Here is a 23,839-nt window from a genome sequence, read left to right as displayed (position 1 = left end):
GTCAACACGCAGAGAGAATCTGATTATTAGTGATCTGCAGAATCACCAGTAATGCAGATATACACCAGATTATGGATGATCTGCATTATCACCAATAATCCAGGTATGTCTAACCTCTGGACACCTGAGATATGAGTGTTTGATGTAACAGTAGTACTTTGAGTGAAAACCACCAGCGGAGCTGGAGGTAAGAAGAAGAAGGGAATGCACCCCAGACTGTGGGTGAATCCCTATAGGCTAAAGGCTCCCTAGGAGAGGGGTCTAAGCCTGGTTGCAGGATGCCCTGCTGCTAATATGAACAAACTTGCCCTAACTAGATGTGAGATTCTAGCTCTCTACACCCTAGTGGCGGGATAAGGTAATGCAAGTACACAGTGCTAGTCTTGGGTGTGAGATCCGTATTCACAACACCCTGGGACTAGTCTAAAGCATAACATAGCATTGAGACAGTATCCTAGGCTTGGGTGTGAGGTCCGTAGTCACAACACCCTGAAACTAGTCTAAAGCATAACATAGTATTGACACAGTATCCTAGGCTTGGGTGTGAGGTCCGTAGTCACAACACCCTGGAACTAGTCTAAAGCATAACATAGCATTGAGACAGTAATCTAGCTCAGTGTGAATTCCCAGGTCCTTCCCGGTTCTAACACACTGTAGGATCTGACTAAGGTCTGTGTGCTAACACATAAAGCATTTGCAACGGCAGACAACGTGAGACTGAGGGACGAGAGGTTATATAGTGCAGCGCTGATCAGCGCCGCCCAGTCCCTTCCAGCCAATTTGCATCCATCCTGGGATCAGCTGACCAAGGGAGTCAGCTGATCCCTCTCTGCTTCCCATAAAGCTTCTGTCTCTCTGCGCGTGTATTCCTCAGCCTATGTGCACAGGAAGGCTGTATCACATCAGACACATGTCGCCGCGCGTAGACCGCCGGGCTGGACGCGGAAGTAGCCACCACGCCGTCAGGGCACGCGGCGGCTATTCCGCAATCCTTCACAGTACCCCAACCCCGAGGAGTGGACTCCGGACACTTCCCACCAGGCTTCCCAGGATGTAAGTCATGGAACTCTTTCCTCAACTCCTCTGTGTGCATGCGGCATTCTGGTACCCAAGTTCTTTCCTCCACACCATAACCTTTCCGGTGTACCAAATATTGCACAGAATTTTGCACCAGCCGGGAGTCCAGAATCTTCTCAACCTCATACTCGGGTTGATCATCAATCAATACAGGGGGGGGGGGGGGGGGGGGGGGAGTGGAATCCACCTGTACTGCCGGCTTGAGCAATGACACGTGGAATGATCTTACACCTCGCATACTAGTAGGAAGATCAACAGAATACAGTATGTGACAGCATTAATTATTTTGGTGACTGGAAACGGCCCAACAAACCTAGGCCCTAATTTGGGTGACAATTGTTTCAATGCCAGATGTCGCGTAGACACCCAGACCAAATCTCCTGCCGAAAAGTCCCATTCAGCAGAGCGTCTCTTGTCAGCCTGCTTTTTCTGAGACTTGAAAGCCTTCCCCAAATTTGTTTTCACCAGTGCCCAAATTTGTTTTAACGCCACCTGCCAATCCTCTAATGCTGGGAAAGGAGTAGATGCCACTGGCAAAGGAGCAAACTTAGGGGACCTCCCCGACACTACCTGAAAAGGGTAAAACCCGGAGGAAGAACTTTTCAGGTTGTTGTGCGCAAACTCTGCGAAAGGTAAACATTTTACCCAGTCTGTTTGCGCATCAGCCACATAGCATCTGAGAAACTGTTCCATGGATTGGTTGACCCTCTCGGTCTGGCCATTTGTCTGCGGGTGGTAGCCTGATGAAAACAAAAGATCCATGCCCATAAGATGACAAAATGCCCTCCAGAATTTAGAAACGAATTGGACTCCCCTATCTGACACTACATTCTCCGGAATGCCATGCAGCCGGAAAATGTGCTGGATGAAGAGGTTAGCCAGCTCTTGGGCGGAGGGGAGTCCTTTCAGAGGAATAAAATGGGCCATCTTGCTGAATCTGTTTACTACCACCCAGATGACATTCATGCCTTCAGACCTGGGGAGTTCACCCACAAAATCCATGGACAGATGGGTCTACGGTTCATTTGGAACCGGCAAAGGCTGTAAAGTTCCCACCGGAGCCTATCGGGAAGGTTTGCTCCTAGCACACACAGCACACTCTCTTACAAACTCCTTACAATCTGTGGCCAACGATGGCCACCATGCACACCTGGCAAGTAGATCCTGTGTCCTGGTGGCCCCTGGGTGACCAGCATTCTTATGGGAGTGAAGCTGTAGACGAAAGGGCAGGGGCACAAACAACACTCCCTCTGGCTTTCCTTCTGGGACATCCTGCTGATATGGGGCCAGGGTGGCAGCCCAATCCTTCCAGGTTTCTGTGGCTGCCAAAACCACCCACCGAGGCAGAATAGTCACGGGTGCCGAGGGCTGTGTCGTCTCGGGCTCGAAACACCTGGACAAGGCATCAGCCTTAACGTTTTTACTGCCAGGAGTGTACGTAATTATAAAACTGAATCTGGAAAAGAACAGTGACCACCGGGCCTGTCGGGGACTGAGTCTCTTAGCATTCTCTATGTACTCCAAGTTTTTATGATCTGTGTAAACTGTAATAACATGTTCTGCTCCCTCTAACCAATGTCGCCATTCCTCAAAGGCTAACTTGATGGCCAGGAGTTCTCGGTTGCCTATATCGTAGTTTCTCTCTGCTGGGGAAAACCTACGAGAGAAGTAGGCGCATGGATGAAGTTTACCCTGCAAACCGGAACGCTGAGACAGCACAGCCCCCACCCCCACCTCAGAGGCATCAACCTCTACTATGAATGGGAAGGTGACATTGACGTGTCTCAGGATAGAAGCAGAACAGAACAGTTTCTTTAGGGTCTCAAAAGCCGTAAGAGCTTCCTCAGACCAGTGGTGAGTATCAGCCCCTTTTTTGGTAAGACTGGTGAGGGGCGCAACCACTGTAGAGTACCCTTTAATAAATCTCCTGTAGTAATTTGCAAAACCCAGGAATCTCTGGAGGGCCTTCAGACCTACAGGCTGTGGCCAATCCAGTACCAGTGGTGCTCAGCAGAGCTCGAATATTCGAGTAGCTCGAATATTCGAGATCTTTTTCAGCTATTCGAGCTCGGTATTCGAGCTCCGAATAGCTGCAGCTATTCGAATGGGCTATTCGAGTAAACGCGAATAGCCCATTCACTATTCGAGCTATTGGAGCAAACGGCGCTATTCGAGCTCGAATACCGAGCTCGAATAGCGTCATAGCCCAGATTGATGTCCTTAGAGCCAATCAGAGGGCTCCCAGGCCCTCTGACGGCAGCCAATCACAGAGGGGGACCCTGGCCAGCCCCTACCCTATAAATAGCGGCCGCCATGTTCCGTTTCTCCGTCCTTGCCTGAGACTTGCATAGAGAGAGAGTTGCTCCTTTGTGCTTTGGCTTAGCAAGAGCTTTATTGTGGTCATTTACCTAGCGTTTTTGCTCACATACACCTCCTATACACACCTATATTGTTGTTAGTTAGATAGACATTGTATTTTAGTTAGTAGCTTTTGTGTTACATAGAGACAGGCCAGCTGCTGCAGGCTTACAGCTTTAGGCCTCAGGGCCTGCCTGTGTGGGCAGCTGTCCTCCTGTCCTCTGTTAGTTTATTTCTCATTAGTATTAGACAGTATTAGATAGTATTAGACAGTATTTCTGCTGTCCCTTTACTACTTAGTGATTGTATTTTGCATTGTAGTTATATACTACTGTAACTGTACTAGGACACTCACTGTCACTGTTCATACTAGGCTACTAGCTCGGACTCCTGCGTGTGTGTGTGCACTCACTGTCTGTGTACTGTACACACACTCTATTTCCTTCTGATTACTGATTGATTATTGTAAATTCTACTTCCTGACAGTTACTACTTACTTACTGTAGTAGGGACACTCACTCAGTCACTGTTCATAGGCCAGCTCCTGCGCGTGTTTGCACTCACTGTCTGTAGTGTACACACACTCTATTTCCTTGTGATTACTACTGATAGTGATTATTGTAACTGCTGCTAGTTGTACTTCCTGACTGTTACTACTTACTTACTGTACTAGGGACACTCACTCACTCTCTGTTCATAGGCCAGCTCCTGCGCGTGTTTGCGCGTGCGTGCACTCACTGTCTGTAGTGTACACACACTCTATTTCCTTGTGATTACTACTGATTATTGTAACTGCTGCTAGTTGTACTTCCTGACTGTTACTACTTACTTACTGTACTAGGGACACTCACTCACTCTCTGTTCATAGGCCAGCTCCTGCGCGTGTTTGCGCGTGCGTGCACTTACTGTCTGTAGTGTACACACACTCTATTTCCTTGTGATTACTACTGATTATTGTAACTGCTGCTAGTTGTACTTCCTGACTGTTACTACTTACTTACTGTACTAGGGAGTCGGGACACTCACTCAGTCACCTCACCCACCAACCCACTCCATTAAAGTACCCCACTTTTCTCCCGCCCTTTTCAAAAACTTTTGTGTTTACGCCCAAAACATCGAAGATGTCTGGAAGTGGCAGCCAGCGCGGTTTGGGCAACGGGAAGGGCAGCAAGGGAATCAGGAGGAGAGGGAGCAGCATTGTGGCAAGCCGCGGCCGCGCCACCATGCACAGTTCCGCAGCAGCAGCGTCAGTGGCTAACATTCCTCCCATAGCCACTGGCCGTGGACGCCTTGGGCGCCGCCCAGCAGGAGCATCTGCAACTCACGCTGCAGAAACACAGCAGCAGCAGCGTGTAGCACCTGCTCCGATTTTCCTCCAGCCGGGTCGGAAACGTCTCATTGAGGAAAAGGATGCAGACACTGTGGTGCAACTGATGACGGAGGATGAGCAGCCCGCCATCAGCTCTGCATCCGAGGCCTCCACCCTCACCACCACCACCACCCCTGTTCGCAGCAGCCGCCCAGCAGGGCCTGGGGAGGAGGCCAGTTCACCGTCACAAGTTGGCGACCTGTCACTCAGCAGTATTTTTACCCCAGGCACCATCAGGGTATTGTCTGCTGTTGTTGGCGATTTGGAGGAGGAGATGCTGATGGGCACTTTGGGGGATGAGGGATTGGACAGCAAGACTGTGGCGACAGTCAAGCAGCCCATCCATGCATCAGGAGAGGAGTTTGGGGGGTCATCATCCCAGCAGGACATGTTTCAGGAGGGGGAGGATGATGATGACACGGCGACAGACAGAGACTGGGTGCCACCACCTCCAGGGGATGTCGTCCTCAGCAGCTCTGAGGAGGAGGAGGAGGATGCGCTTGTGGGCCTTGCAAGGAGGCGCATCATTGCAAGCATTGGCAGCAGTAGGCAGGTCCCACAGCCTGCTGGTGTCTCAGGCTCAGCAGCAGCAGCAGCAGCATCTGCCAGTACCACCACCAGCCGCACCCAAGCCCCCCCCCCCAACCACCACAGGGAGACAGGCAGCAGTTCCATGCTGTAGGGGGTTGTTTTTGTCACCAATCTGGCGTTTTTTCACCATGCCCACAGTGTACAGCAAGTACGCCACTTGCAACCACTGTCAGCGGAAGTTGAGCAGAGGTGCAGACCCCTTAAAGTTCAGCACCAGCTCGCTCATCAACCACCTTTCTGCGAAACATTTCCACCAGCATGAGGAGTTCCAGAGGCTGAAGGCCTCTGGTGCTGGCAGTGGCACCACACCCATCACTGCACAGCCTTCAGCAGCAGCAGCAGCAACAGCAGCCTCCCGCCCTCCTGCTCCTCCAGCAGCACCAGCAGGAGTGCGGAAACGCACTGCTCCTCCCCCCTCTGCAACTCCTGCCGCCGACACTGAGGCCTGTTCTGGCAGCCAGTCCTCAGTGGCCTCCTCTGCTGTGTCTGCTGATTCCCGTGCCAGCAAAAGGCCACGCCAGAGCCTTTTGAGCGAGTCCTTCCAGGGGGTGGTTAGGGCTCTGCCTCCCAGCAGCCGTCGCGTGCGGCAGCTGAACGGCTTGCTGGCACGGGCCATGTGCTCCCAACTCCTGCCGTACACGCTCGTGCAGGAGGGGAGCGACATACGGGCGCTGCTTGCTTGTGCAGCCCCAGACTGGCAGCTCCCCAGCAGACACTTCTTCGCCCGCAAGGCCATTCCTGCACTGCACCGCTTTGTGATGGCCAATGTGGAGCGAGGGCTGGAGCACGCGGTTGGTGAAAGGGTCCACGTCACCATGGACTCCTGGAGCAGCCGCTTCGGGACAGGCCGCTACCTGTCTTTCACTGTCCACTGGGTCAGCTTGGTGGAAGGGGGTGAGGATGGGAGAGCAGCAGCGGGCACAGCAGCAGCAACACAGTGGGTGGTGCCCCCCCGCAGGGTCAGGGGAACTGCAGCAGGTTCCTCCGATCCTCTGCCATCCTCCGGCACACCTGGCCAAACCCCCCGCCTCAGCAGCAGCGTGAAGGCCCGCCACTGCCAAGCGCTGCTGCACTTGGTCAGCCTTGGGAAGACCAAGCTGACGGCAACCCATGTGTTGGCCAAACTCCAGGAGCAGGAGAGGATTTGGCTGACCCCCAGAGGCCTCAGAGTCGGAGAGGTGGTGGCCGACAATGGGGCCAATCTGGTTGCCGCAATAGACAGGGGAAACCTGACCCACATCCCCTGTCTTGCCCACGTGCTGAACCTGGTGGTGCAAAAGTTCTTGCGCACCTACCAGGGGATGGGCGAACTGCTGGAAACGGCAAGGAACGTTGTGCGTCACTTCCGGCGCTCGGCTGCAGCCTGTGCGAGCCTGGAAGACGTGCAAAAGGAGCTGGAGCTGCCACGCCATCGGCTGATCCTTGACGTTCCGACTCGCTGGAACTCCACCCTGGCGATGTTGGAGCGTCTGGTTGAACAGAAGCACGCTGTCAACCAGTACCTTGCCCTGGCCACTGTTTCCGCCGCTCGGAGAAGGGACAAGACCAGCAACATCCCGTCCATCGTCCCCGATGAGGACTGGAGGCACATGCAGCAGGTGTGCTTAGTGCTGGCTCCCTTTCTGCAGGCCACTAACATGGTGAGCAAGGACCATGCTATGGTCTGCGAGTGGGTGCCCCTGGTTTGTTTGCTGAACAGGGCCCTCGATGCTTTGCTGGAACAGGGAGCGGCAGCCTTGGACCAGCAGGAGCGGCAAGCAGCTGCACAGTCCACCTCTGAGGGGGAGGAGGAGGAGGACTTGGTGGAGGTCCCTGACCTTGCTGCTGATGAGGGGGATCAGCACAGCGCAGCTGAGTTGGTGCGGGGGTGGAGAGAGGATGAGGCGGCAGAGGAGGAGGATGAGGAGGACAGCACTGCCGTCGATGTGCCAGCAGACGTGGCCCGCCTCTTCCCAATGGCAGCGCACATGCTGGCGTGCCTGCGCAAGGACCCCAGGGTGATCCAGATGAAGCAGAGGGAGGACATCTGGATCAGCATGATGTTGGACCCACGCCTCAAGGGGAAGTTGAGCCAGTTCCTGCCGCCTGCAGGAGGAGACCCAGCGCAACAAATAAGGAGCTTGCAGCAGGCCCTTGTTGAGCGCTTGGAGGAAGCCTTCCCCCAGCCTTCCACCCCCACTGTCCAGCAGCCAGCACAGAGGCAGCAGCAGGTGCCTGCATCCAGCAGCAAGCGCCCCACAGACCTGCTGTCTCTCAGCCACGAGCTCTACAGGACTGTAGAGGCTCCGGCAGCAGTGACTAGAGAGGAGGTGCATGATGCAGCAGCATCCTCCTCCGGTCACAGCCAGCGCCTGACCCGCATGGTGGCTGACTACATGGGGTCCTACAGCGGGCTTGACAGCGATGCCCCTGTTGATCCCATGGAGTATTGGGTCAAGCGCCTGGAGATCTGGAGCGAGCTGGCGCAGTACGCCCTGGAAGTGCTGTCCTGCCCCCCTTCCAGTGTGCTGTCCGAGCGCTGCTTCAGTGCAGCTGGTGGCGTGGTCACCGAGAAACGCTCATGTCTGTCTCACAAGTCTGTGGACAGACTGACGTTTCTCAAGATGAACCAGGCGTGGGTGGAAGGCGAGTTCCTGGCCCCTGTTGTCGGCGAGAGGGGGACATGAACTGGCTAAGAACCATCGTTAATGTGCCTTACCACCCTTTACCACCTCCTGGCTCCTGCTCACTAAGCCAGCCTGGTTCAGTTTGACTATTACGTCGCCTGCAGCCACACATTTTACACCTACAGTGGGCTGCTGTGTACTGCCCTTCTGCTGTCTGTCTGTGTTTCCCACTGCCAGGGTACACAGAATTACCTTCTGCTGCCACACTGCCACCAGCTATTATGTCAAACAATAGCTGCTCACATTACTCCTCCATTCCTCCTGCTACTGCTGCTGTCGGTCTGTGTTTCCCACTGCCAGGGTACACAGAATTACATTCTGCTGCCACTCTGCCACCAGCTATTACGTCAAACAATAGCTATATATCTGTGTAATTGGTTGGACAAACAAAACCAAAAAAACATAAAAAAAAAAAAAAGGGTTTAATTTTTCTGAGGTGCCCGGGTTGAAAACTGTGTTGTCCCAGTTGTGTATTGGACACGATGTGGGCTGCACGACCGCTGTCTGGGACCTCCTGCCTGCTGTGTTTATTTACAGCCCTGTTATCACCGCTAGGTACCAGGGCTATTATGTCACGCTGCCTGCCTGCTGCCACACTCACACTACTCCTCCATTCCTCCTGCTGCTGCTGTCTGTCTGTGTTTCCCACTGCCAGGGTACACAGAATTACCTTCTGCTGCCACACTGCCACCAGCTATTACGTCAAACAATAGCTGCTCACATTACTCCTCCATTCCTCCTGCTGCTGCTGCTGTCTGTCTGTGTTTCCCACTGCCAGGGTACACAGAATTACATTCTGCTGCCACTCTGCCACCAGCTATTACGTCAAACAATAGCTATATATCTGTGTAATTGGTTGTACAAACAAAACCAAAAAACCATTAAAAAAAAAAAAACAGGGTTTAATTTTTCTGAGGTGCCCGGGTTGAAAACTGTGTTGTCCCAGTTGTGTATTGGACACGATGTGGGCTGCACGACCGCTGTCTGGGACCTCCTGCCTGCTGTGTTTATTTACAGCCCTGTTATCACCGCTAGGTACCAGGGCTATTATGTCACGCTGCCTGCCTGCTGCCACACTCATACTCCTCCATTCCTCCTGCTGCTGCTGTCTGTCTGTGTTTCCCACTGCCAGGGTACACAGAATTACCTTCTGCTGCCACACTGCCACCAGCTATTACGTCAAACAATAGCTGCTCACATTACTCCTCCATTCCTCCTGCTACTGCTGCTGTCGGTCTGTGTTTCCCACTGCCAGGGTACACAGAATTACATTCTGCTGCCACTCTGCCACCAGCTATTACGTCAAACAATAGCTATATATCTGTGTAATTGGTTGGACAAACAAAACCAAAAAACCATTAAAAAAAAAAAAAAAGGGTTTAATTTTTCTGAGGTGCCCGGGTTGAAAACTGTGTTGACCCAGTTGTGTATTGGACACGATGTGGGCTGCACGACCGCTGTCTGGGACCTCCTGTTGTGTTTATTTACAGCCCTGGTATCACCGCTAGGTACCAGGGCTATTATGTCACGCTGCCTGCCTGCTGCCACACTCACACTACTCCTCCATTCCTCCTGCTGCTGCTGTCTGTCTGTGTTTCCCACTGCCAGGGTACACAGAATTACCTTCTGCTGCCACACTGCCACCAGCTATTACGTCAAACAATAGCTGCTCACATTACTCCTCCATTCCTCCTGCTGCTGCTGCTGTTTGTCTGTGTTTCCCACTGCCAGGGTACACAGAATTACATTCTACTGCCACTCTGCCACCAGCTATTACGTCAAACAATAGCTATATATCTGTGTAATTGGTTGTACAAACAAAACCAAAAAACCATTAAAAAAAAAAAAAGGGTTTAATTTTTCTGAGGTGCCGGGTTGAAAACTGTGTTGTCCCAGTTGTGTATTGGACACGATGTGGGCTGCACGACCGCTGTCTGGGACCTGCTGCTGCTGTGTTTATTTACACCCCTGGTATCACCGCTAGGTACCAGGGCTATTATGTCACGCTGCCTGCCTCATTGACTGCCTGCTGCCACACACTCATCCTCCTCCTCCTGCTGCTGAATTTACCTCCTGCTGTCTGTGTGTTTCCACTGCCAGGGAGCACATACAATGGCGCTTCCAACATGCGTGCGCCACCAGCTATTTGTTACGCTCAAAAATAGCTGCATTTCTTTAAAAAAAAAATTGAAAAGAGAAATAAGTGAAGAAGAAGACGATATAGAAGAAGATGAAGAAGATGAAGAAGAAGAAGAAGATGAAGAAGAAGAAGAAGAAGAAGAAGAAGATGATGAAGAAGAAGAAGAAGAAGAAGATGAAGAAGAAGAAGAAGAAGGAGAAGAAGAAGAAGAAGGAGAAGAAGAAGAAGATGATGAAGAAGAAGAAGGAGAAGAAGAAGAAGATGAAGAAGAAGAAAATGAAGAAGAAGAAGAAGAAGAAGATGAAGAAGAAGAAGAAGATGAAGAAGATGAAGAAGATGAAGAAGAAGATGAAGAAGAAGAAGAAGATGAAGAAGAAGAAGATGAAGAAGATGAAGAAGAAGAAGATGAAGAAGAAGAAGATGAAGAAGATGAAGAAGAAGAAGAAGAAGAAGAAGAAGAAGATGAAGAAGATGAAGAAGATGATGATGAAGAAGATGAAGAAGATGATGATGAAGAAGATGAAGAAGAAGAAGAAGAAGACAATATAGAAGAAGATATAGAAGAAGAAGATATAGAAGAAGAAGAAGATAGAAGATAAAGAAGAAGAAGAAGAAGAAGTATATACAGCACTGAACAAAATTCTGGACACAACTTCTCTTTTCACCTTTTTTTTTTAAAGGAACATCCCCACATAATCACTTGCTGTTGTTACTTGGAAAAAAAGATGTTTCTTGCATCATTCACCCTCAAAACAAGTGTTGGAAGCTATTTAAGGCCAATTCGAATAGTCAGCTCGAATAATGAGCTCGAATACCGACTCGAATAGTGAGCTCGAATTCCGAGGTCGAATCGAATAGTAAAAATTATTCGACTCGAATATTCGACTGACCTCGAATAATTTACTATCTGAATTCGACCAAACTCGAATTTTAAAAAGGGGTATTTGAGCACCACTATCCAGTACAGCAGAGACTTTCCCAGGGTCCATAGAGAGGCCCGAAGTAGATATTACATACCCCAAACATGCAACAGAGGTCACCTCAAAAATGCACTTTTCCAGTTTGGCATACAAATGATTCTGTCTTAGTCTTTCCAACACATACTTGACATGTCTCCGATGTTCGGCGAGGGTGGCTGAAAAGACCAGTATATCATCAAGATATACTAATGCAAATTTTCCCAAGATTGGTCTAAAAACCTCGTTAATCAGCTCCTGGAAGACGGCCGGGGCGTTGCACAACCCGAAGGGCATCACTAAGTACTCGTAATGCCTATCGGGTGTATTAAAGGCTGTCTTCCACTCGTTACTGTCCCTGATGCGAACCAGGTTGTATGCACCCCTTAAGTCCAATTTCGAGAAAACGTTAGCATTGGTGATTTGGGAGAATAAATCGTCAATCAGAGGTAGTGGGTAACGATTTTTCACCGTGATCTTATTTAGACCCCGATAGTCAATGCAGGGACGGAGGCCTCCATCTTTTTTTTTTTTTACAAAAAAGAACCCAGCGCCCGCAGGGGACCGGGAGGGGCAGATAAATCCCTTAGCTAAATTTTCTTTGATGTACTTTGATGCCAACTTCTCTGGCCCGGACAAGTTATAAAGGTGACCCCTATGAGGCATACAACCAGATCTTAAGTCAATCGGACAATCGAAGGGACGGTGAGGGGGTAGTCTGTCTGCTGATTTAGGACAAAAGACATCAGCAAAATCTTTATACTGCTCTGGCAATCCTTCCACCTGAATTCTGGTGTTACCCATGGTTACCTTCGCCAAACAATGATGATAACAGCGGGTAGACCAGCTCGTTAGCTGACCAGAGGCCCAATCAATCTGAGGGGCGTGGAGTCGCAACCATGGCAGACCAAGGATAATGGTGGAAGTTGCCATTCGTAACACAAAAAACTGCAGACTCTCTCTATGTAAAACCCCTATAGTGACCCCCAACTCCGGGGTCTGAGACAGAGGGTATTTACTCTGCAGAGGAGAGTCATCCACCGCAGTAACTAACACCCTGTGACTTAATGGGACAATAGAAATTCCCATTTTTTTTAGCAAAATCATAGTCAATAAAATTGGCGGCCGAGCCAGAGTCGAGGAAGGCCTCAGTAGAAACTGTCTGGTCCTCCCATGAAATGGCGCATGGGAGGAGCAATCGATCGTCTTTAAGAGGTAAATTCTGTGCGCCTAGGGTGTTACCTCTGACCACTCCTAGCGGCAGCGTTTCCCGATTTTTTGGGACAGTTCAGTACTTTATGACCCTCCTCTGCACAGTACAAGCAGAGTTGTTCAGCCTTTCTACGACTCTGCTCGACCCGGGACAATTTTGACCGTCCAATCTGCATGGGTTCAGGGGGAGTTGACTTAGGTGGAGAAGAAGCATAGGAAACGTATCTCACACTACTCCTGCCCCGACTTTGTCTCTGGTACCGTAGGCGACGGTCCACTCTGATCGCTAGAGAAATGGCTTTATCAATAGTTTTTGGCTCAGGATATCCCAACATCAGATTAGACACTGCATCTGATAATCCTGACAAGAAACAATCCAGTAACGCAAATGAGCCCCATCTAGCTGACACTGCCCACTTCATGAACTCAGCTGCATAAGTCTCTACCGAATCTTTGCCTTGCCGCAACATCTTGAGCTTCCGCTCAGCGGTCGAAGCAAAGCCTGGATCATCGTAAATAATAGCCATAGCTTTGAAAAATTCCTCCACAGAGGTCAGGGCCCCATCCCCTGGTTGAAGGCCATAGGCCCAGGTCTGGGAATCCCCAGTCAACAGTGTCTTAATAAAGATAATTCTCTGTGCGACAGTACCTGACGCATTAGGTCTCAACTCAAAGTAAGTTAACACTCGATTTTTAAAGTTTCGAAAGTCAGATCTATGACCAGAAAACTTCTCGGGCACAGGTATACGTAAGTCAGTAACAAGAGGGGATCGCACTGCGTTAACAGTTGTCTGAAGGGCTTGTATAGACCCAGACAAGGCATTGATCTGGGTCTGTTGACTATCCAGCACGCTGATGCAATTCTCCACCGAGGTGGTGAGTGCAAGCAGACGACTGTCAAGTGCGTCCATATTGTTTTGGTCTGCCGTTCTGTAACGAAGGGTGTCAACACGCAGAGAGAATCTGATTATTAGTGATCTGCAGAATCACCAGTAATGCAGTGTGATACAAGTCTAAAGAGCCTGTGTGTATGACTGGTTGTTAGGAGAGGAACACATTAGCTAGCTAGTCCATAGGCAAAGAGGATATCTTGTATCTTTTTAGTAGTGAAGAACCATTCTCTATAGAAAACCATGGACAGACCAAGAGGTTACTACAAGTTATGTAAACATGTTGTTTGCGCTGCCATCACGCAGTGATCACGAGGGATGAATCATATTTCCAAGTTGTGGATAGGCTGATGGTCGACTAAACCCTCTGCAAACAAGTACTGAGCATGCGTGGCACGTGATATGGTTATATAACATTGTGTTGCAATAAGCGCGTAACCCTGAATTAACTGTTTCAGGGATTGCACGCCTTAACTAGAACTAGTTCTGTTCATGAAAATATTGACTATAAGTCATCCAACCGTAGTGAAGCTCATGCCTGAGCATCCCCAGGATGCAATAGGGAAAATGGGTGGAGCTATGAGTATAAGACAGAGAGGTTTCCCTTGCTCTCATGGGACTCTCCACTACTGACGAGTCGTGTGATGTTGTGTATGCGCTGCCTCCAAGACGATCGCTGGTCCCCCGATATGGAGTGATGATGCAATATCCGGTAATGTATTGATTCTTTACTCTATTACTTATCCATGATTCACTGCTATACCTGTAAATAATGTAAATAATTGAATAAATATCCTAAAACAGTGTGAAGTTGTAAGCTATGTATTTACCTAGTCTGTGTGCTAGTGTGAGTCGAGTGTGAGGCCTTAGCAACGCCAAAAGCATAGCATTACATAAATGGCGACGAGGATGACTTTTGACCTCTGAAATATATTGCCTGTGATTCTGTGGGTCTCTGAGTGTAATTTTGCAAAATTTGGCATTTTGCCAGTTAGTGGGGCAATTAATCTAAATCTTTGTAAAATTGCCCCTGTATGGTATATTGACTTGATACTTGATATATATATATATATATATATATATATATATATATATATATATATATATATATATATATATATATATATGTATATATATATATATATATATATATATATATATATATATATATATATATATATATATATATAAATATATATTGTGGGCAGATTACAGGTGTGGGCAAAGTTTGGAGTCGATAGCTCCTCCCACTTAGCTTAAAGTCAAGATATCTTTTGAACTAAGCAAAATTTATCTGTGGGAAGTTTGACCATTGGTGTCTAGAAGTTGAGGGGCACCTCTGGTCAAAGCCACGCCCAGTTGGCAGTGTGCCAAAAGTAAGGCAATATGTTTAAGAAAAAGGCCAAATCCCTAAAAGAACCTGTGGAGATCCCCGGCTGGACCGAGCCTCCGTATAATATTATAGCAGTAGAATTAGCTAGCCATGGGTTGGCAGAATCATGGGATAAGCAGTTAAAAGAATCAGAACCGGTTGATTTAGTTCAAGTACTTGAAAAACTCCCTGCCAAGGTAGGTGATGCAGTTACCCCAGCTAGAAGGAGCTGGGTGTTGGCCTCTGCATATCGTGGTGTGCACAAGCGATTGCAAAAGGCATTCCAGGATCAAGAAAAGGCGGAACAGGCTCAACTTGAGGTTGAGGGACGCTGCCTGATGCTGCAATATAGTGGTTCCTCGTTGAAGCGGGTGATGTTGTTGCTCTCTCTAGATGTAGATAAGACTCTAGGGGGGGTTCCCCGTGAAAGCGGGTGATGTTGTCGCTCTCTCTAGATGTAGATAAGACTCTAGGGGGGGGGTTCCCCGTTGAAGCGGGTAATGTTGTTGCTCTCTCTAGATGTAGATAAGACTCTAGAGGGGGGCCCTGTTAAGGCGGGGCATGATGTCGCTTTCGGGCGGCATAGTGGAATGTTGTTGACAGCTTATAGAAAGCTTCAACAAAGATTGTGTAAGTTGAAAGAATCAGAATCCCTCAATGTTGTTACTTTACTTGAGCGTATTCCTGTGGGAAAAAGGGTATTCCTGTTAGAAAAAGGAACTAGAGTAGGATGACAGAGTGATAGTTGCACAAGTGTCATCACAGGCAGCTGCAGATAAATACCAACATGTAACAGAATCTGCAGCTGGTAAAATAAATGTACTGGAGAAAGTAGCTGGGGAAGAGGCTCCTGTGATGACACATTTTGGATTGTTATCAGTGAAGCAGGGAGCTTCTGTAAATAAAAGGAAGCCAAACTCTGCCACTGATCATTGCACAAGAAATAGGACAATGTGCATTGAACTGGGTTTGATATAAGTATATCAGGTTTAGTGCAGTAATTGTTTTTTGTTTTGTTGTTTTTGTTTTGTTTCTTGGAAGTGTTTAGCACAAATGTATTTTGTTCCATTTGAAAAGATTAGGAATAGCTGGGAACTTTCTTTAGGTTGTTACTGCTGTTTTTGTCCCTCTTAAGGAAAACCACATATTTTTGATGATAAAATAGGGATGGGAAAAAAGGGACAGAGAGTAACCTGACAGTGAATCTCAGCTCTTACTACTACGGTTTTTAATACAGTCTATCTTTGTTGCGTAGATTTCGGAGTATAAAACTTGGAGTGCTGTGTTTAAACATGTAAAGCAAATTTCTTAAAGTGACAGTATCCGACTGCACTGGCAGAGTTGAAATGGTAATATAATCTGGACAAGACAGGTGGGTTAACTTTGTTGTTTCTAGTGAATGTTTTATATGATGAATCCGTTATAGCGAGTCCTGATTAATCGTGTATTCATATGTCTGGTTTTGTTTAATTGAATGCATAGAGGAATGTTTGTTTGTTTGTTTTTTTTTATGTTTTTTTTTTTTTAAAAAGAGAGAAATGCATTTGTGCACGGGCGGTGCGTGCTCCTAAGGAATGTGTGCGAGCCAGTGAGTGTTTGAGATGCTGCTCTCCTCAGCTGGGGGTGCTTGGCAAGCATTATTTTTCATTCAGGAGTACATGCTGTAAAAAAATATTGACCTTTAACTCTTACTTCATGGGACATGCATCTTGTTTGATAAAATAAATGGTTAAAGAGGTGAGATATAGTAAAGCAACTTTCTTGTGTGTGTGTGTGTGTGTGTGTGTGTGTGTGTGTGTGCGTTGTGTGTTTGGTGCAGCACTGTGTGTTGCGCTGGGTTTTGCTAGAACTTCCAAATCCCTGCAAATGCTCACTTTTTGGTTACAGGGTTAAATGTGATTATGATGTCACGGTGACATTTGTGCCAGCAACTTTTCCACTGGTTTCTAGCTATAATTGTGCAGGAGTGAAATTGTTTACCTGTTGAGCTGAAAGCAAGATTAGATGAAACTGTGTGAAAGAAATAGAATTGTGAAGTCTATTATGGCAATGTAGCATGAAAATATTGCGCAATTAGACTGAAAAACTTTTTTATATAATATGCCTGTGTCTCTGCGTCTATTCAGAGTTTTTTTTTATTTTTTTTTAGCACTGCACATGTGCAGGGAGGGGCGCAGAAACATTGGGGAAAAGTTGAGGGAGGATAGGGCCAGAGGCGGCCGGCGTGTGCGCAACGGTGTATGTGGGCACGCGCGTGGCGGGTGCATGTGCACAGCGGGCACATGCATGTGCAGCGAAAGGCCTAGCTTGTTTTTTTAAACGAGCTAAGGTCATTAGTTACTAAATGAGATTTGTTTGTCTGGCATAGAAATGCCTGGTTTCTCTAGGGTTGAATGTTGTACTGATTAGCTGAATGGCGTGAAGTGGCAGAATGTGTTGATGATGAAGTGTGAATTGAGTTGTTTCTAATGAATTGTGTGAAGTTTGCTTTGAGACCTTACTGATATAGAGTGTTTATATGTTCAAGAATACCTCTGTTAAAAATGCTAGAATGTATGCATATGCTAGTTTACAATAATACAAGCAAACTGTGAAGATAACAGATTTTTGTTTATACCAGAAACTAGCTGGTGGGGTGGTTAAAGTAGAAACGATTTCTTATTGAAAAATGCATAAGGATGCGGTAGCTCCATATAGGGGAAAACCTGTATCAGCTGGGTTGGATTTGCATGCTTTAGAAGTTGTTATAATTAAACCCTCACAGGTTAACAACCATTCCCACAGGTATAGGATGTAAAATACCTGACTAACATTATGGGCAAATAGCTACCCAATCCAGTTTTGCTCAGAAAGGAGCTATAGGGATAGGAGGAGTAATTGACTCCGACTATCAAGAATAAATTAAAGTGATCATGATTAACCTGGGAAATAGTGAGTTAATTATTGGAAAAGGAGAGAGGATGGATTAAAGTTTTAGGGGAGGACACTGTTTATACACAGGCCAAAGAGTTGTATAGCCCAGGTTCTCCTGAGGGCCCTTTTACACTTAATGCGCTGGTATGCATTAGTACGCATACAATTTTGTTGTTGTTGGTTTTTGTTTTTTCTTGTTTTTTTGTTGTTTTTTCCCCAATGGCAATGCAATGTGAAAAGACTTCAATATTTTTTTTTCAGTGTATAGTGTGAAAGAGGCCATAGGGGGACACGAACGCTGGACTGTACATCAGTTGTTATTTTGATTACAGTTAACAGCAGCTGATTAAGTGTAAAGGGACCCTAATTCCTTTATTTGTAGAGAGGGAAGCCCATCAGTAAAGGGTGATGAATATTTTGGTTCTACTAATACAGTAAATGTTGGAGCTAAAATGTGGGTCAGAATCCCCAAGGACCGCCTTTTCCAGCAGATGTAATTGCAGTAGGCAAGGTCCGAACTCTGCTGGTAATGAGGCCAGAACAGGAAAAGTGGGAATATATCCCACAGGAAAAATGTTATTTGCAAGAATAAGTCACACTTGTTTGGGTTTTTTGCAGATTGATCTCCATGTCTATGGCATTGTCCTTGGAATCCTTGGTATCGTGTGGTTGGAAAGCTGTGGTGTTAATGCACGGACTTCAGGTATTCGAGTAACCGATACAGGGGATCCACGGTGACTTTCGTGTGGGGAAATAAAACCAAGGGTTGTCTACAGAGAAACTTTACCTGTAATGCTAGGCAAGCATGTGACGTTCTCAATGCTACTTTCAATGGAACATGTCTCGGTGGGGCCTACTTTGATATTTGTGGATATGATGGATGCTAAAGTGGACCCTGGGCATATAAAGAGACTACCTTCCACTTGTGCAAAGGTGGGGCAACATGCCTAAAAGACTGTGATTCATGCACGTTTCCAGCTGCCATAAACTGTTCTAAAGCACACCAAATACGGAGAGAGTGGTATGACACTTTGTTAGGAGGATATGGGACATTGACTGGAACTCTTAATAGTCTTGATATTGAAACATTAGCAAATAGATTGCATAACGCTGGAAGTAAAATAAATGATGTCTTAACTTTACAAGCTAAATGGATGCCAACTATATGGGCGCCATCTAAAATTACAAGCTAAAATAGATGATGATTTGCTTGACTTAATTAACGCAAGTGCCTCTGTTATGTATGAAACAGATGTTGATACAACTAGAATTGTAAAGTGGACTATCTGTTCCATGCAAACCTTACAACAGCAACAACAGAAAGGGTTATTTCAAACTATGTTGTTGACTGGAAATGAGGAGGTTTGGAGGACCGTGTCCAGTTCCATGATAAGAACTGATCACTGGATAGATATCAAAGCACCTAAAGTGATGTGCAATGATACATTTTGCATGGGACAATTAACACTTTACAATGTTACTAAAAGTAGTACAATGTGTAAGTATGTTATTTTGCCATTATTAATTGGGCCAGAAGGTGATCAGCACTTCTGGGTACCTACGTTTTATGGACAGGTTGTTGATGACAGCAACAGAACAGATGATTTGACTTTTTGTGATAATACTTTAAACAGTAAAATATGTAAGTTACAGTCTACTGTATATGAACCTTGTTTGTTACAGAACACTGTAAACAAATGTGAGTGGACCATAATGCCTATATCATATCGCTGGATGGTGGAAATATCTCCTCAAGTGGTATGTGTAGTGACAGAGCGTCAGGTGGTCCCTAAAATGAGGGTGCCTTTTGCAGGATGTATACACAATATCACTGTATTCCAATGGGAAAATTAAACTTTTATGTTAATGCCAGACATAGCGTTAACTACAAAGGTTTCCTGGCAAGGCCAAGGTTTGGATGTCCCAAACTGGGATCTAAACCTTACCAAATTGAAAAAGATCATAGAACAATCTCATGAGGTACAACAGACAATAAAACAGTTGAATAGAAGTATAATCGTACACCAGCTCAGTACTACCGTGATTGCAAACAAAATTGTTAAAGTGGGCTCTGCCATAGCAGATGCCACCTCTCACCTCTGGTGGGATGTATTTATGGGTTATTTGCCATCAGCAGAAACAATGATGAAGTGGATAGTTCATCCTATTTTTGATTGTAATGATTGTTATAGTTATCCTATCCAGATGGAACTGGTATGTGGCATATGGGATCTGTTGTAAGGAGAAAAAAGTTGTCATGGTTTCCTATGTTAATGGTCATCACTAAGGACCGAATGTGATACAAGTCTGAAGAGTCTGTGTGTATGACTGGTTGTTAGGAGAGGAACACATTAGCTAGCTAGTCCATAGGCAGAGAGGATATCTTGTATCTTTTTAGTAGTGAAGAACCATTCTCTATAGAAAACCATGGACAGACCAAGAGGTTACTACAAGTTATGTAAACATGTTGTTTGCGCTGCCATCACGCAGTGATCACGAGGGATGAATCATATTTCCAAGTTGTGGATAGGCTGATGGTCGACTAAACCCTCTGCAAACAAGTACTGAGCATGCGTGGCACGTGATATGGTTATATAACATTGTGTTGCAATAAGCGCGTAACCCTGAATTAACTGTTTCAGGGATTGCACGCCTTAACTAGAACTAGTTCTGTTCATGAAAATATTGACTATAAGTCATCCAACCGTAGTGAAGCTCATGCCTGAGCATCCCCAGGATGCAATAGGGAAAATGGGTGGAGCTATGAGTATAAGACAGAGAGGTTTCCCTTGCTCTCATGGGACTCTCCACTACTGGCGAGTCGTGTGATGTTGTATATGCGCTGCCTCCAAGACGATCGCTGGTCCCCCGATATGGAGTGATGATGCAATATCCGGTAATGTATTGATTCTTTACTCTATTACTTATCCATGATTCACTGCTATACCTGTAAATAATGTAAATAATTGAATAAATATCCTAATACAGTGTGAAGTTGTAAGCTATGTATTTACCTAGTCTGTGTGCTAGTGTGAGTCGAGTGTGAGGCCTTAGCAACGCCAAAAGCATAGCATTACATGCAGATATACACCAGATTATGGATGATCTGCAGTATCCCCAATAATCCAGGTATGTCTAACCTCTGGACACCTGAGATATGAGTGTTTGATGTAACAGTAGTACTTTGAGTGAAAACCACCAGCGGAGCTGGAGGTAAGAAGAAGAAGGGAATGCACCCCAGACTGTGGGTGAATCCCTATAGGTTAAAGGCTCCCTAGGAGAGGGGCCTAAGCCTGGTTGCAGGATGCCCTGCTGCTAATATGAACAAACTTGCCCTAACTAGATGTGAGATCCTAGCTCTCTACACCCTAGTGGCGGGCTAAGGTAATGCAAGTACACAGTGCTACTCTTGGGTGTGAGATCCGTATTCACAACACCCTGGGACTAGTCTAGCTCATAACATAGAATGATACAGTATCCTAGGCTTGGGTGTGAGGTCCGTAGTCACAACACCCTGGAACTAGTCTAAAGCATAACATAGCATTGAGACAGTATCCTAGGCTTGGGTGTGAGGTCCGTAGTCACAACACCCTGGAACTAGTCTAAAGCATAACATAGTATTGACACAGTATCCTAGGCTTGGGTGTGAGGTCCGTAGTCACAACACCCTGGAACTAGTCTAAAGCATAACATAGCATTGATACAGTATCCTAGGCTTGGGTGTGAGGTCCGTAGTCACAACACCCTGGAACTAGTCTAAAGCATAACATAGCATTGAGACATTAATCTAGCTCAGTGGGAATTCCCAGGTCCTTCCCAGTTCTAACACACTGTAGGATCTGACTAAGGTCTGTGTGCTAACACACAAAGCATTCGCAACGGCAGACAACGTGAGACTGAGGGACGAGAGGTTATATAGTGCAGCGCTGATCAGCTCCGCCCAGTTCCTTCCAGCCAATCCGCATCCATCCTGGGATCAGCTGACCAGGGGAGTTAGCTGATCCCTCTCTGCTTCCCATAAAGCTTCTGTCTCTCCGCGCGTGCGCATGTATTCCTCAGCCTATGTGCACAGGAAGGCTGTATCACATCAGACACATGTCGCCGCGCGTAGACCGCCGGGCTGGACGCGGAAGTAGTCGCCACGCCGTCAGGGCACGCGGCGGCTATTCCGCAATCCTTCACAATTGGCAATAGAGAGCTTCTAGGAGTCAAACTGGCTTTTGATGAGTTCTAACATTCATTAGAGGGAGCTATGCATCCTGTTACAGTGTATAATGACCAAAAGAATCTTGAATATATTGTACAGGAATCCAGGCATTGGTACTGGACGGGCGAAATATATTGCCAGCTTTTCACCTGTGGCTCCTTTAAGACACCCCCAATGCTGGAAAATAAGGTCCAGGGATTTTATAGGTTGCCAGACAGGTTGGTCTGTTTGTCATGGGGCTAATATGTTGGTAGGGAAGGTTTTAAAAACACAGCTCTCAGCTGGGTGAGTTTTTTTTTTTCTAGAGTCAGTTTGTGAGCTAGGATGTGTAAGCTGAGGCTGAAAATTGAGCTGCACTGCCCAGAGGCCTGTGTATTAATACCCTCTTCAGACTATTAAAGAGCACCCATTCAGGTTTGCTGGACTGTAACAATAACAATAATATTTATATAGCGCTTTTCTCCCTGGGGACTCAAAGCGCTGTGACCCTGTATTATGCAGTCTCAAAGGCTAGGGGAAAGAGGTGAGTTTTTAGCCTTTTTTTAAAGCTGTCCAGAGAAGGAGCCTCTCGCACTGATTGTGGAAGTGAGTTCCATAGAGTAGGGGCTGCATAGGAAAAGGCCCGAGCACCAAATGTTAAGTGTATCCTGGGAGTAACCAGCTTCATCTTGTTGGCAGAGCGGAGGGTGCGTGGAGGGGCATAAAGTTCCAATAGATCCGCTATGTATTTGGGTCCCATGTTGTGTAGAGCCTTGAATGTCAGCAGGCAGATCTTAAAATTGATTCTCCATTTTACTGGCAACCAGTGAAGAGTTTGCAGTACTGGGGTGATGTGTGAGCTGCGGGGGGCATTGGCTAGGAGTCTGTCTGCAGCATTCTGTACTAGCTGTAAGGGGCGCAGAACCTTATCTGTCGATCCGATGAACAGGGCGTTGCAGTAGTCTAGGCGGGAGGATACAAATGCATGAACCAGGACAGGTAGGTCTTCAGCTGGGATAAGGTGTTTGATTTTCGCTATATTTCTTAGATGGAAGAAGGAAGACTTGACGACAGCTGATATCTGCTGTTTGAGTTTTAGATTTCCATCCAGAATCACCCCAAGGTTTCGCACAGAGTCTTCATACTGTACAGTATCTCCCCCAATTGCTAGTTTGAGGTGGTGAGCATTTTGAACTTTATCCATCATGTGTGGACCACCTACCACCAACACCTCTGTTTTGTCAGAGTTCAGCCTCAGCCAGCTGGTGTTCATCCAATTTTGTAAATCCACTAGACACGCATTTATGGATGCTGATGGGTCTTGGGTGCCAGGCTTGAAGGACAGATACAGTTGTGTGTCATCTGCATAACAATGGTATCCTAGGCCATAGTTCTGGATTATTTTACAATGTGGGAGCATGTAGACTGCAAAGAGTTATGGTGATAGTACAGAACCCTGTGGAACTCCATAGGGAAGTGGCACTGGATTTGAGTAGTGTGTGCCCAGACATACTTGCTGTGTCCTGCCAGATAGGAAGGTCTGAAACCAGCTAAGAACAGTACCCCTTAGGCCACAGTAATTCTTCAGTCGCTGGATTAGTATTTCATGATCCACAGTATCAAATGCTGCAGACAAGTCAAGAAGAATCAGAATTGAGCAATCACCGTTGTCCCTTGCAGTAAGTAGATCATTCATTACTCGGACTAATGCTGTTTCAGTGCTGTGCCTTTTCCTGAATCCTGACTGAAAAGTATCAAAGATGTTGTTATCTGTAAGCCTGGCTTCTAGCTGGTTGGCGACTGCTTTCTCGATAACTTTTGATAGGAATGGTAAGTTCGCCACAGGTCTGTAGTTGGTTACAGAATCAGGATCTAGTGATGGTTTCTTCAAGAGGGATTTTATGATTGCTTTCTTTAGTTCTTCTGGGAAAAGTCCACTTTGCAAGGAGCACTGAGTGATTTTGTGAAGTGCTGGCCTGATCAGCTCTGGACACTGCATTAAGGATCCAGTTGGGCCAGGATCCAGGTCGCAGGTAGTGGGGCGGAGACTTTGAATGAGAATTCCAAAATCTTCTTCACTCAGAGTGCCAAAGACTTGCGTAATATGTT

General features: G+C 46.8%; 1 protein-coding gene and 1 long non-coding RNA gene across 2 annotated transcripts in view; both read left to right on the top strand.

Annotated features, from left to right (window-relative positions):
• The window catches only part of STAT1 (signal transducer and activator of transcription 1), a 1,171,385-nt gene that overhangs the window by 662,008 nt on the left and 485,538 nt on the right, over positions 1–23,839 (top strand). The window lies entirely within an intron of this gene.
• Positions 15,868–18,689, top strand: LOC137524728 (uncharacterized). Its single transcript, XR_011022769.1, has 2 exons — positions 15,868–16,003; positions 18,163–18,689. It is a non-coding gene; the product is annotated as an uncharacterized lncRNA (long non-coding RNA).

This window comes from Hyperolius riggenbachi, chromosome 7 (genome assembly GCF_040937935.1).
Source record: "Hyperolius riggenbachi isolate aHypRig1 chromosome 7, aHypRig1.pri, whole genome shotgun sequence".
Lineage (NCBI taxonomy): Eukaryota > Metazoa > Chordata > Amphibia > Anura > Hyperoliidae > Hyperolius > Hyperolius riggenbachi.
This window is presented reverse-complemented; position numbering and strand designations above follow the sequence as displayed.